We start from the raw sequence: 12,513 nt of genomic DNA on the forward strand, positions 1-12,513 counted from the left end.
CCAGCAATACACAATCTATATGTTGTTGAGTTCTATGGTTTCATTCAGACCCTGGGGTTCAAGAGTCCTGAGTCTGAATATCCAAAATGCTTCTCCGACAGAGACGATGGAATCTATCTCCTCCTCTCTCTGTAACTCCTATTTGTTCTATGGCTTTCACTTTTATATTGGATAAAGATCCCTGTTTGCATTCCATTACATGTTTTGAAAGGTTGTGATAAGTATTTTGTTTCCTGACATTCCTACGATGCTCAAGAAACCATGTATTCGTTGGGCGTATGGTCCGCCCAACATACTGGCGGCCACAGCCACATTCTATAAGATATACAACAAAATCAGAATTGCAGTTAAGAAAGCTGGTAATCTGAAAGATTTCCCCTGTAACAAATGACCTATAGTTTGTGCTCTTCCTGTCTGTATGTGTGCATGTAATGCACTTGTCCCTACCACACCGAAAAAACCCTATAGGTCTACTCGTTAGCCAATTGCTACCCACAAATCCTACCTTATCACATATTAATTGGGTTACGGGCTTCTTCTTTTTATACATACTTGGTGCGAGTTTGGTTTTAAGATTATCAGATTTTCTATAGACCACCTTCACTGTATCTCCCAATATGGGACCCAAAATATGATCCGCCTGTAGAATAGGTGCATTCTTCTGTATGACCTTTTTAATATCTCTAGCATATGTATTATATTGGGTGACAAATGAACATTCTTCCTGCCTTGTCCCCATTAACAATTTCTTAGATGTATGGTTCCTACCTCGTTCCAATAATTCTGATCTATCTTTCTTATTGGTCTCATGTAAGGCTTTATCCAAGACCTGTGTGGGGTAACCTTGTTCTAAGAACGCTGAATACAACTTGGTGACCTGTTGATTATAACTTTCTAAATCCGAACAATTCCTCTTTATCCGATAGAATTGGCTTTTGGGAATATTATCCCTCCAACTTTTCAGATGACTGCTGTTATAGTTTAAAAAACCATTTGTATCTACCTTTTTAAAAAAGGTTTCTGTATGTATCCTATCTACAGTGGCTAGGAGTGAAATATCCAGAAACTGAATACATGAAGTGCTGATAGTGCTAGTGAATTTTAAACCATACCCATTATTATTAAGTGAACAAATAAACGTGTCAATGGAAGAACTATCACCATCCCAGATGAAAAATAAATCATCGATATATCTTACATAGAGGACCAGGTTTGCCCCAAAGCCACTTCCCCAGATGAGCTCCTCCTCCAAAGAGCCCATATAGAGGTTGGCGTAGCTTGGGGCAAACCTGGTCCCCATTTCTGTGCCTTGTGTTTGTAAATAATATTGTGTATCAAACAAGAAATAATTGTGCTCTAAAATAAATTTTATAGATGTAAGTAAGAAGTCACGTAGCCCCTCCCCCATATCATCATCTTTCTTTAGATACTTCTCAATTACTTTAAGTCCTTTCTTATGAGGGAAATTAGAATATAATGACTCTACGTCACATGTAATAAACGTGTAAGAATCCCTCCACCTAACATGTTTCACCCTGTTTAGAAACTGGGTTGTATCTTTGATATATGACCTGAGGGTGACTACGTGACTCTGTAGATGTACGTCAATATAATGTGATAGGTTCGAAGTAATTGACCCAACACCTGATATTATGGGACGCCCAGGGGGTGCAGTGAGGGACTTGTGGATTTTGGGCAAATAATAAAATGTGGGAGTGACCGGATACGTGATAAACAAAAATAACCACTCTTCTCTGGATATAACACCCCTCTCCATACTAATATCCAACAGGTCCCTAAGTCCTCCCTGGAACTCCCTTGTGGGGTTCCGGGATAAGACCCTGTAAAAGAGAGTATTCTTCAACTGTGAGAGTGCTTCTTTTAAATAATCACTAGTATTGAGTAAGACCACACCACCACCTTTGTCGGCCATTTTTATGGTGATTTTGTCATCCGACATTAGTGCCTTTAGTGCCCGTCTTTCATCAAAAGTTAAATTATCTTTTAAGGAGGACTTATTTGCATTTTCGCACAGTTTGAAGAAATCTTCCATGGTGGTCTTATAAAAACCCTCTACACATGGACCCCTATATTGTAAAGGATAAAAGTTGGATTTATTTTTCAATGTATGGATTTTTTTAGAAAGATTATCATTATGATTTACCAGAGTATCTATGTCATAAATGGGTACATACGGTTCTCTATCAAGGTCTTCCCCACTCGCTAGATCCTCCAAGATTCTTAAGGCTTCATTATCTTCCTGATCTAATATTATGGGAAATGTATCTTCTTTGGTCTTTTTCAGATGTTTAAGTGCAAAGTATCTTTTCCTACTCAGATTCCGAGTGAATCTGTTGAGATCTACAAATAATGTAAAAAGATTGGGTTTCTGGGCTGGAGCAAATTTTAATCCTTTACTTAGGATAGTTTTTTCAGGGGTACTCAGAACTCTCGAGGACAATTTGAACACACCATTGGTTCTTACATCCATCTTATATTTTTTCCTCGTGTATTTTCTTCCTCCTCTGGCTCCTCTATATCTCTTTCCCTTGTTCTTTTCATGTTGCCCCATTCTCCTTTGTTTATCCCATAGCTTTTTGGGGGGGCCATTCCTAAAAAATCACTGTGTGGGTTACGCCCTTCCTTATTCTCTATATATGCATGAGTTTTATTTTTAGGTTTAGCACCTCCTATGGCTAGGCTATCTGGAGATGGTACTTCTTTCTCAAGGCATTCATACCTATTTCTATGTACATATCCATGTAATTCACCATTAAATGTTTGTTTATTCAATCTATTAGTGGTCTTGTTGAATTGTTGTTTAGGGGTAATAAGCCCTCTTCCCTGGCCATGTTCAGAGGAGTAATTTTCTTCTCTTACAAACATTTTTTTATTATTATTCCTATTTCTGTAATGTTGGGAAGGGGAGTTATATCGATTGTATGGACGGCTAGATTGCACCTGTTTAGAAAATCTTAGATTCTCTCTATTATATGTTCTAATGGTACCAGTCTCATAGTCATGTCTATCTCTTTCTAATTTTTTATTTTTTGTTTGTACTATAAATTTCTCGAATTCCTCGACGTGCGTCCGGTATCCGCCATTAGTGCAGTGGGATTTAGACAATTGATGGAGGTAGTGTGTCCCCGGTTCCAAATCCCGTCTAGATTCCACTTCACTAGGCAGGCGATACCGAGACTGTACAGAAACGTCAGAAAAAGTGTCCTCAGTGTCCTGAAAAATGCCGTTGTACACAATGTCCACTTAACCACGGACATGTGGACAAGTGGAACAGGGCAGACTAAGGACTATATGACTGTGACAGCCCACTGGGTAGATGTATCACCTTACGCAGCAACAGCAGCAGCGTCACCAGTAGCAGCATCTCAGAAACGCCAGCTCGTTACAAGGCAGGCTACGCTGTGTATCACCGGTTTCAGTAAGAGGCACACCGCCGACAACCTCTTAGAGAAACTGAGGGAAATCATCGCCCAGTGGCTTACCCCACTTAGACTCTCCTGGGGATTTGTGATATCTGACAACGCCACCAATATTGTGCGGGCATTACATCTGGGCAAATTCCAGCACGTCCCATGTTTTGCTCACACAATAAACTTGGTGGTGCAGAATTTTCTGAAAAGCGACAGGGGCGTGCAGGAGACGCTTTGGGTGGCCCGAAAAATTTCTGGCCACTTTCGCCTTTCAGCGACTGCGTGCTGAAGACTGGAGTGCCAGCAAACACTCTTGAACCTGCCCCGCCATCACCTGAAGCAAGAGGTTGTGACGCGGTGGAACTCAACCCTCTATATGCTTCAGAGGATGGAGGAGCAGCAAAAGGCCATACAAGCCTATACATCCACCTATGACATAGGCAAAGGAGGGGGTATGCATCTGACTCAAGTGCAGTGGAGAATAATTTCCGTGTTGTGCAAGGTTCTCCAGCCCTTCGAACTTGCCACACGTGAAGTCAGTTCAGACACTGCCAGCTTGAGTCAGGTCATTCCCCTCATCAGGCTTTTGCAGAAGCAGCTGGAGAAAGTGAAGGAGGAGCTAAGATGGAGCGATTCCGCTCGGCATGTGGGATTTGTGGATGAAGCCCTTCATTCGCTTTGCCAGGATTCCAGGGTGGTCAATCTGTTGAAATCAGACCACTACATTTTGGCCACCGTGCTCGATCCTAGGTTTAAAGCCTATGTGGTGTCTCTCTTTCCGGCCGACACAAGCCTGCAGAGGTGCAAAGACCTGCTGGTGAACACACTGTCAGCTGAAGCGGAATGTGACATGTCAACAGCTCCTTCTTCATTTTCTCCCGCAACTGGGGCTGCCAGGAAAAAACTTAGGTATCCTAAGCAACCCGCTGGCAGTGATGCAGGGCAGGCAGGACCAAGTTTGGACATCTGGTCCGGACTGAAGGACCTGGCAACAATTTCTGACATGTCTACTGTCACTGCATATGATACTGTCACCATTGACAGAATGGTGGAGGATTACATCGGTGACAGCATCCAAGTAGGCATGTCAGACAGTCCATACCTGTACTGGCAGGAAAAAGAGGCAATTTGGAGGCCCCTGTACAAACTGGCTCTATTTTACCTGAGTTGCCCCCCCCTCCAGTGTGTACTCCGAAAGAGTGTTTAGTGCAGCCGGGAACCTTGTCAGCGAAAGGCGTAGGAGGTTGCTTCCACAGAATGTGGAGAAGATGATGTTCATCAAAATGAATTATCAGCTCTTCCAGGGAGACCAGCCTCCAGAACGTACAGAGGGACCTGTGGTGGTGGATTCCAGTGGGGACGAGTTAATACTCTGTGAGGATGAGGATGTACACACTGAAGAGGGTGAGGAATTGGTGGATGAGGAGGATGAGGATGACATCTTGCCTCCGTAGAGCCAGTTTGTGCAGGGACAGATTGATTGCCAGCTTGTTTTGTGGGGGCCCAAACGAACCAATCATTTCAGCCACAGTTGTGTGGCAGACCCTGGCGCTGAAATGATTGGTTTGTTAAAGTGTGCATGTCCTGTTTATACAACATAAGGGTGGGTGGGAGGGCCCAAGGACAATTCCATCTTGCACCTCTTTTTTTTCTTTGCATTATGTACTGTTTGGGGCCTAGTTTTTCAAACTGCCATCCTGTCTGCCACTGCAGTATCACGCCTAGATGGGTCACGTGTTTGTGCCGCCCACTCGTGTCGCTTAGCATAGTCATCCAGCTACCTCGGTGCAACCTTTTGGACATAAAAACACTATTGTGAGGTGTGAGGTGTTCAGAATAGACTGGAAATGAGTGGAAATTAAGGTTATTGAGGTTAATAATAGCATAGGAGCAGAAAAACCTACAAATTCTGTGATTTTAGCTGTTTTTATGCTTTTTTTAAAAAAAATACAGATCCAAAACACAAAACCCAGAACCCAAAACACGGAAGGGTAGTTTTGGCAAAACCAATCCAGATCCAAAACACGAAGAAAGATCCAGATCCAAAACCAAAACACAAAACACGAAAAGTGGCCGGTGCACACCCCTAATAATAATATAGTACACTGGGGTACAGTACAAAAAAATATACATTATTTTTTTATTAATTATATTATTATTAGCTTTTATTTTTTGATACACTGGGCACCCTTGGATGGACAGATCACCCCTGGTTGGGCACAGCAGCCCCTGCCCCTGGATGGACACAGAAACCCCTAGATGGACACAGTAGCCCTTGCCCATGATGGACATAGCATCCCCTTGATGGACACAGCAGCCCCTGCTCTTGATGGACAAAACAACCCCTGGATGGACACAGCAGCCCCTGGATGGACACAGCAGCCACTGCCCCTGGATGGACACAGCAACTCTTGGATGGACACAGCAGTCCCTGCCCTGGATGAAGAGGATTGTCACAGCAGCCCCTGGATGGACACAGCAGCCACTGCCCTTGGATTGACACAGCAACCCCTGCCCTGGACTGATACAGCAGCTCTTGGATAGACACAGCACATCCATTCACTACACTCTCCACAGCCGTAGTGAAAATGGCACCGATTGTGGGGACTTTTATATAATCCCAAACCCATGAGAGCCTGACAGCAGGAGGATGATGTTTTGCCACGCTTTGAGATGAGAGTCAGGCGGGAAAACCCAAGCCAGACTCAGTTCTTGCCTCGGATCCAGAAGTTCAGGTAGGTCCGGTTCTCTTAGAACCGGACCCTCTCATCTCTACTATATATAAATATATAATACAACCTATTAGTGCACTAATCAAACAATTCAACATATAAAGGTCCAGTCAGTCCAATTGTTAAATGTAGGTGGAACCAAAATATAGGTCGGCGTCTTTCCCAAAGCGAACCCATTCCAACCCGGCATAAAGATTCTAAAAGTTAAGCAAAAAAAAAGGGGGCTCCACATTACATTACAAGATAAAAAAACATTTTATTTCTGACATAAAACATCAGGTTGAAAAGTGCATTCGTACCAACGATGGCGGTTCATTCCAAAAACCTCCGGCAAACAGCAAGTTTGATCCTCGTCTCCCAGTCAAGCCAAGCCACGCCCCTACATGTTTTGTCACTCTGACTTCATCAGAGGGCTGGCTTAGCATCATCTACCAATTCCCTTTGTACTAGGTGGTGTCCAATGGCAACCATTCTTCTTGGTTCAACATGTTCCAAGATCCATTAGTACTTGACACCTGATCAAATTACTTGTCATTTGGTTCTCTGTATATATATATATATATATATATATATATACACACACACACACAATTAGCGAACGGTTCATTTGAATAGCCACCCCTTGTTTTAGAACGAACGACCGCAAATAGCGAGCGGCTCTGGATAAGGGCCAAAGGGCCTGATTCAGAGCCGCTCGTAAGCGGCCGCTCATTCGCTCCGAGCGATGTTTGCCCAACTGCGCATGCGTACGGATCGTTATACGCATGCGCGAACCAGTCAGTGCGGTCGAAATTCATGTGCTCGCAAAATAGCGAATGCCTGAAAATTTGAGTGACAGAAAGAGGCGTATGCGGGTGGTAACAGGGGAAGGTGCTTGAAAACGGGGAGTGGAGATGCGAACGCAGGCGTGCTTAAAGGTCAAAACGGGCGTTTTATGGGTGTGCATAATTAAAACAGCAGCGTCATTGACCATGTCACTGGGTTATTCTATAGCCAGAACTGCTCGCAAGATTGTGGTAGCAAAAACCAACCACAAGAATAGCGAGAAGTTCATACCCTGGTCGATGTACTCGATTAATCTAATAAATAGCGGACATGACGTAGGATGCGAGCGGCCAGGGGGCGTAGTTTTCCAAAAAACGACCGCAAGTTTTGTTCGCTCGTTCAGACCTAGGGGCGTGAACAGACCGCAAAGAGCGAACGGTTCATTAGAATAGCCACCCCTATTTTCTGGACGAGCGAGCGCTAATTGCGTCCGGCTCTGAATCAGGCCCAAAATGCTTTATTTTAATAATAAAGTACTTTTTATTTTATCCACATCTATCGACAATCCTGAAATCTATGTAATTAACTAAAAAGTCTGCCACACCACCTGTATCACTGACCAGCCAAAAAGGAATAAATCAAGACTGAGGAAATCCATACCATTAGAGAGTTACTGATGCAATCATTGAAAGTGTCATATGTACCAATTCTTCAAGTTTTTACAATAAGTATAATTTATGAAGCAAGCTCTCATGGCAGTGAGCAAATTATCAGCTTGTTAATATGTGAAAACTAATGTAGGCAATATGTCACTGCTGATGTCAGTGCGGCCGCCCACAAAACGGCAGGCGCCTCCGTTTGTGTAGCTCCCCCCCCGTCCCACCTACAAAATGGGGCGAGCTGTCTATCAACATCGACAGCCGCTCCTTTTGTAGTGAGCTCCGGAGCGAGAGAATTTCTCTCTCGCTCCGGTGCTTGCGCACGCGCAGTGCGGCCGCTGCGCGTGCGCATGGCCTTAACATCGACCCGGTTGCGATCGCTCAGCGCTTGCGACCGGGTCTGAATGAGACCCAATGTTTGTACAAGTGATCATTTAAGCCATCAGGGAACACACCTTGGTACATCAGCTATGTATTGTAAAAATATTTGTTTAAGAGAATGGCAGTTAAAAAATAGCAGTTGGTTATTACCTTAAAGTGCCAAATTTACTAACATTTATAAAAGTGAGACAAAAATAGCTTCAGTAACATTGACATCTACTTCACTTATTCAACATGAACAAAGTGAGGAAGATGAGGCACCTGATGTGGGGGTATCAATGAAGTCAGTGTGTAGCATGGATGAGTTAAAGCACTGAATTGCCAATTTGGTTTCCTAGGGCCCCCGCTGACTATCACCTCCAGGTGAGGCTGAGGGGGGCAAAAGGGTGTCTTCGGCAATGTGGTGCATTGCAAGCACAATGCATGGCTACACACACTATTCTACCACCCTGCTGGGTCGCTACAAGGGATCAGATGAGCATGTGCTGAACTCATATTGGTAGAGCCCATTTCATGTTTCTCTGTCTGCTGATGATTAGCAGATGAGCAGGCTCATGGAGGTGATCTCATCAGAGGTGGTCGGTCTGCTGGAGATTGTCACCTAATAGCATGTGAAGGAGGACTGTGATGTTCTGTGGAGGTTGTCTAATGGTATGAATGGGTCTGGGTAGGCCTTATGACATGTGCAGGGGATCTGGTGGCATGTGTGAGGGCATCTGGTGGCATGTATGGAGGATTTGAGGGCATGTGTGGTGGGACTGATGACGTTTGGGAGGATTTATAGCATGTGGAGGGGATCTGATAGCAAGTGTCAGGGATTTGATGCCATGTGTAATGGGCCTGATGTCATTTGTGGGGTCTAATGTTATGTGTGTAGTCTGATGGCATTTGGTGGGGGTCTGAGGGCATGTGTGTTCTGATGCTTTGTGTAGGGAATCTGATGGCATGTGGAGCATTTGATGACAAATGAGTGGGGATTAATGGCATGTGGTGGGTATTATGGTAAGTTTGGGGTCTGATGGCATGTGTGGTTTGATAACATGTGAAGGGGATCTGATGGCATATGTGAAGAGCATCTGATGGCATGTGGTGGGGAATCTGAAGGCATGTAAAGTGAATTGGATGACATGTGTGATTAGGCTGATGGAATGGGTGGGGGTCTGGTGGCAACTCAAAGCTTTTATGGCATTTGTAGGGTCTGATGGCATGGGTTAAGGGTATGATAGCATTTGGGGGACTCTAATGGAATTTGTAAGGGGTCTATTTGGAAGAGTGGGATTGCCAATTGCATATGGGGGGGTCTGATGGTATGTGGAGAAGGTTTTATGTAGAATGTCCAATGGCATGCTGAATTTTAAACAGAAACACCCCATATCTTAATTTTCCCATTACACCCCCTCACATAAATAAATAATTGTTGCCCCATATAAATCATTTTTTATTGACACAAATGAACAATCAATTCATTTTAAATATACTTAATAAATAATATTGCTTCTTAGATTGTTGCAGACAGCAGCAGAGGAACCTTCCCACAATATGAACTAGAGTAACTGGCTCCTCTACCAACTTCACTGTCTACTGGAGATGGCACAACAAGAGCATGAGATTAACCAATTCCTAAATTGGTGAACACCCCTCTTTTGTTTAGATCCCCAAGCAAATATCCAATGGTGTGTCTAGCCAGCCACCACTATGCACTATTCTTGCAAGTTATTAGAAAACATTAGAGCCCCAGTTGTAGAAAGAGATATGGCTATGGGAAATCACGCACCCAAGGATGGATCATCCCTCAGCTCCAGCACCTTAGACTCATGACTTTAATCCAAGTCTAGAAACGTTCTTTCCTGACCTGTGGAGGTGGGTCCACTGAGGCTGTTTCACTGAACTATCTGACACAGAACTTGTTCTGGCCAAATGACACCCAGACCTTCTGTAAGTCCAGTGTTTGCACACCCGTGGTGGGAGTACAAGCTGGTACTGTGTTTTATTCGTTATTTGTTTTTTATAAGGCTTTACCATTTATGGATAGATTGATTTGGGACATTCGGGCATACTGTAGGAAGTCATATGTTAATTACAGTACTGTGGGGCCTATTCATCAAAACAAAAATAACTTTTTTAAGGACATTTTCCTTAAATAACGTTATTTTGGTATTCATGAACAGACTTAACACAGGAGATATCACAGATATCTCCTTGCTAAGTTCCCCTGCGTTAATTTCCACACTCCCCATACATTAGTATGGGGATGTGGAAATTGTGGTATTCATCAAATTCCGAAAATTATGAATTTTCGGAATTTGATGCAGTTACTATTCGCCACTGTGAGGTGGCGAATAGCAGAATCCACTTACCTGTATCAGCGTGTGCAGGTCCCCCAACGAGTCCCTCCGGCGCTCTGCTCCGTCCTCAGGCTCCGGAGGCTGGTCTGTCATGTGTGCTCCCCAGCAGAGCACAAGAAAGTTTAGAAAAAGAAAAATTTTTTTTTTTTTTTCTAATCTGTCATGTGGTCTGCTGGGAAACCACATGACAGACCAGCAGGACGGAGCCGGAGGCTGCTGCGCGGACAGGTAAGTCGGGGAAAGGGAAGGTGAGCGGAGGGGGGATTACGAAACTTAACGCATCTGTAGGCAGTGCTACGCATGTGCTGGTTTTACAGATGTAACAGCGCATGCGCAGCACTGTTTCCAGATGCAATAAGGTAGTGTAGGCAGGGAAAAGTATCTATTTCCCGAAAAGCTGTCATCGCAAAAATGACAGCTTTTCGGAATAGATACTTATGGAGAGGTGGAATGATGAATTCCACCTATAATTAGCTAGAACTCCATGAGAGTTCTAAAGCTAATTATCTCCAGAGAATTTTAATGTTTAATGAATAGGCCCGTGTATCTTGGAATCTGCAAAGGTATAATGTTAACTACAGTACTAAGCACTTTCTTCAAATGGCCACAAGGGTGTGCTACTGAGTGCAACTCTCCCAACCCAAGTTGGAAGATAGGGCTGACGCCTTAAGAGTTAATTGAACAAACAGTAAACCATCAAAGGAGTAGCATGAATACTTACAAGTCAATAAACTACAGTCCAGGAGTGAGACATACAGGTGAAAGGCTAGAGCAGCTCGCTGTAGTTGGAGTTAGCAAGCAGCGGTGAGTTGCAGCTGAAGGCACAACAGCTCTCAGTGATCCTGTACCCATTGTATTGGTGAGTGTCAGAGTGACTGAAGAGGAGGATACAATAAAGACAAGGAGCACTGGGGGTAAGGATAGTGCAACATTCTACAGAGTTTTATTTCTGAAATATGTATTTTGTTGAAATTATGCTATTACATTTACTAAGAAAAACAATGGAAATGTCTAACTTATGGCCTGATTCAATGGTGGACACAGTGTCCATGTCAGACGCAAACAGGCGTTTTTTTTCAGTCTGTGCATGTGTCTGAGTCACACTGTGCATATGTCTGAGTCACACTGTGCATATGTCTGAGTCACACTGTGCATATGTCTTGATAGTCACCGTCAGGGGACGCAGGATGAATTTGGCCACATAGAGAGACAATTTCAGTGATTTTGGCAGCCCTATTCAGACGAACATTTTATGCCTCCATAGGGCTTGTCGCAAAGACCAATACAGTGTCTTAGTGCCAGGGGCGCCAAGAGGGGGGGAGCGGGTACAGATTACCCGGGCCCGGGCTTCCTGAGGGGCCAATTCCGGTGCCGACCCCCCTTCCCTCACAGCAGCCCAGCACACAGCGTGTGCTGAGCTGCAGAGGGAGACTGCTCGTGGCTGCTGAGCAGCAGGGGAAGGGGGTGGTTAGGGTTAGGCACTTAGTGGGGGGATTAGGGTTAGGCATTTGGGGGGGAGGTTAGGGTTAGGCACCCCTAAGGAGGGTTAGGGGGGTTAGGTTAGACAATAGTTACCTATCCACGATTGGGATTTCGGCGGCCGGCGGTATTTCATACCAATTCCGAAATTCAATATACTCTACAAAACAAATACAAAGTGTCAATGGGACTTATTGACTACATACTATCTGATGTGCTGTCCTGGCATAACATTAATTTTAAATTGCTCCATTCATTTATCTGTTACTATTGTGAATATTGGCAATAATAGTTGTTCCTTATGGTATAAAATTGCAATCATTTATAAATAGGGTACTAAGATGTAAATAGTTCCCTGGTTCTGTCACAACAAACACAAGCAATACTTATATAATGTCTTATTGTTATACTTTAATATTTATATAGATTTTGTGTATTCAATACTACCAAAAACAAAACTCTGCTCTATTGTATCAAATAATTAAATTTCCAATGGCTGCATAGATTTCATAACGATAGCAATTATGGCTAATGTGCACTCTTAGTAACTGTAATCTGTAATAGCTGCATAGTATTGTACAGTTCACAGAGATCTATGTAATCAGCCTTTGAGAGATATAAAGTGGACAGAGATAAAGTATCAACCAATCAGCTCCTAGCTGTCATTTTTCAAACACAGCCTGTAATGTGTCAGCTAAGAGCTGATTGGTTGTTATTTTAT

At 43.6% G+C, this 12,513-nt stretch overlaps 1 protein-coding gene across 8 annotated transcripts in view; it reads left to right on the top strand.

Annotated features, from left to right (window-relative positions):
• Positions 1–12,513, top strand: part of LOC148508407 (sulfotransferase 2B1-like) — a 164,757-nt gene that overhangs the window by 105,426 nt on the left and 46,818 nt on the right. The window contains exon 1 of one of the 8 annotated variants that reach the window (XM_088444529.1): positions 11,168–11,227. The exons of the other annotated variants lie outside the window; for them this stretch is intronic. The gene's annotated coding sequence lies outside the window, so the exon portion shown is untranslated. Of the gene's footprint in view, positions 1–11,167; positions 11,228–12,513 lie in introns of those variants that run through there. 8 annotated transcript variants of the gene reach the window in all.

The sequence above is a fragment of the Taudactylus pleione genome, unplaced genomic scaffold (genome assembly GCF_031769625.1).
Source record: "Taudactylus pleione unplaced genomic scaffold, aTauple2 ptg000366l, whole genome shotgun sequence".
NCBI classification, from domain to species: Eukaryota; Metazoa; Chordata; class Amphibia; order Anura; family Myobatrachidae; genus Taudactylus; species Taudactylus pleione.